This window comes from Aristolochia californica, unplaced genomic scaffold (genome assembly GCF_029961685.1).
Source record: "Aristolochia californica isolate CCGP_79_NKW_82.1479 unplaced genomic scaffold, dmAriCali1.0.hap1 SCAF_26, whole genome shotgun sequence".
Classification (NCBI taxonomy): domain Eukaryota; kingdom Viridiplantae; phylum Streptophyta; class Magnoliopsida; order Piperales; family Aristolochiaceae; genus Aristolochia; species Aristolochia californica.
This window is the reverse complement of record NW_027181948.1, coordinates 177,501-180,000: the sequence shown is the minus strand read 5'-3', so window position 1 is coordinate 180,000 and position 2,500 is coordinate 177,501.

The following is a 2,500-nucleotide window of genomic DNA, read 5'->3' as shown; positions in this document are numbered from 1 at the left end:
GCGCCCAGGCGGAAAAGAGGCGCCCAGGCGAAAAAGAGGCGCCCAGGCGGAAAAGAGGCGCCCTGGCGTAGGCGCCCAGGCGCCAAAAGAGGCGCCAGGCGAAAAGGCGCCAGGGCGCCCAGGCGGAAAAGAGGCGCCCAGGCGGAATGGCGCCAGGGCGCCCAGGCGGAAAAGAGGCGCCCAGGCGAAAAAGAGGCGCCCAGGCGGAAAGGCGCCAGGGCGCCCAGGCGGAAAAGAGGCGCCCTGGCGTAGGCGCCCATGCGCCAAAAGAGGCACCCAGGCGAAAAGGCGCCAGGGCGCCCAGGCGGAAAAGAGGCGCCCAGGCGGAATGGCGCCAGGGCACCCAGGCGGAAAAGAGGCGCCCAGGCGGAAAAGAGGCGCCCTGGCGTAGGCGCCCAGGCGCCAAAAGAGGCGCCAGGCGAAAAGGCGCCAGGGCCCCCAGGCGGAAAAGAGGCGCCCAGGCGAAAAAGAGGCGCCCTGGCGGAAAAGAGGCGCCCTGGCGTAGGCACCCAGGCGCCAAAAGAGGCACCCAGGCGAAAAGGCGCCAGGGCGCCCAGGCGGAAAAGAGGCGCCCAGGCGGAATGGCGCCAGGGCACCCAGGCGGAAAAGAGGCGCCCAGGCGAAAAAGAGGCGCCCAGGCGGAAAAGAGGCGCCCTGGCGTAGGCGCCCAGGCGCCAAAAGTGGCGCCCAGGCGAAAAGGCGCCAGGGCGCCCAGGCGAAGAGGCGCCAGGGCGCCCAGGTGGGAAAGAGGCGCCCAGGCGAAAAGGCGCCAGGGCGCCCAGGCAGAAAAGAGGCGCCCAGGCGAAAAAGAGGCGCCCAGGCAGAAAGGCGCCATGGCGCCCAGGCGGAAAAGAGGCGCCCTGGCCAGGCGGAAAAGAGGCGCCCAGGCGGAAAAGAGGTGCCCAGGCGAAAAAGAGTCGCCCAGGCCGAAAGGCGCCATGGCGCCCAGGCGGAAAAGAGGCGCCCACGCGAAAAGGCGCCAGGGCGCCAAGGCGGAAAACAGGCGCCCAGGCGGAAAGGTGCCAGGGCGCCCAGGCGGAAAAGAGGCGCCCAGGCGCGTGGGGGGCAAGGCGCCAGGCGCCAGGCACGCGCGGAGGCAAGGCGCCAGGCGCAAGGCGCCACGCGCGCGCGCGCGTGGGGGGCGAGGCGCCAGGCGCCAGGCGCCGGGCGCGCGTGGGGGGCAAGGCGCCAGGCGCCGGGCGCGCGCGTGGGGGGCGAGGCGCCAGGCGCCAGGCGCCGGGCGCGCGTGGGGGGCAAGGCGCCAGGCGCCGGGCGCGCGCGCGTGGGGCGCCAGGCGCCTGGCGGGTGGGCGCCCCCAGGAAGGGGTGCTGGCGCGCGATGGGGTTGCGCCCGTACGGACCGTGTGACAGTACAGACACTTTGGCGAAACCTCCTGCCCGAAGCGATTTTAGGCGTTCGGCTAGGTAGGTGACCCGGTTTTTTTCGCGTTTCTCGGCCGCTAGCCCCTTTTTTCGCGTTTTCGTGCGCGCGCCCCTCTTGACCTCGCACGCGCGCCGCGCGTCGCGTCCTTGTCCTTGTCCGCGTCCGCGTTCGCGCGTGTCGGCGATCACGGGCCCCGTGCATGGCTCGTCTCTGTGGACCATCGCCCCGCTCTTGTCCCTCTTTCGTGTTTGTGTGGCGCCCCGCCCCGTGCACCATTGCCGGCTGGCAGCAAGGTGCCTAGCCCCCCTTGCCGCCAGGCCTGTCCACCCCAAGGTGCTAAAGCCGCCAGGCACCCGTGCCGCCGAACCGTGCGTCCGTAAGCCGCTGCACGTGCGGCGGCCGGCCATGCCCGTGCTATTGACCCTGTGTGACAGTACAGACACTTTGGCGAAACCTCCTGGCCGACGGGGTTTTTGCGCCCACCTAGGTAGGGCGACCCCTTTTTTTTCGTGTCGCCTGTCCGTGTGTCCCTTTTTCGCCTTTTTCGGGTTCGTGTTTTCGTGTGCCGCCAAAAGCAAGCCCTGCGCTCGTCCCGTCCCGCTTGACCCGTGCATCCGCCGGTGCTGGCCTGCAAAATGCCTGTGAGCGACGCACGTGACCAGCAGCCCAGGCGAGTGTGCACGGGTGGCAGGCGAAACGGGCGTGCGTGTCGCCAGTGTGTATGTCCCTTTTTCGCCTTTTTCGGGTTCGTGTTTTCGTGTGCCGCCAAAAGCAAGCCCTGCGCTCGTCCCGTCCCGCTTGACCCGTGCATCCGCCGGTGTTGGCCTGCAAAATGCCTATGAGCGACGCATGTGACCAGCAGCCCAGGCGAGTGTGCATGGGTGGCAGGCGAAACGGGCGCGCGTGTCGCCAGTGCGTATGTCCCTTTTTCGGGTTCGTGTTTTCGTGTGCCACCAAAAGCAAGCCTTGCGCTCGTCCCGTCCCGCTTGACCCGTGCATCCGCCGGTGCTGGCCTGCAAAATGCCTGTGAGCGACGCATGTGACCAGCTGCCCAGGCGAGTGTGCACGGGTGGCAGGCGAAACGGGCGTGTCGCCAGTGCGTATGTCCCTTTTTTGC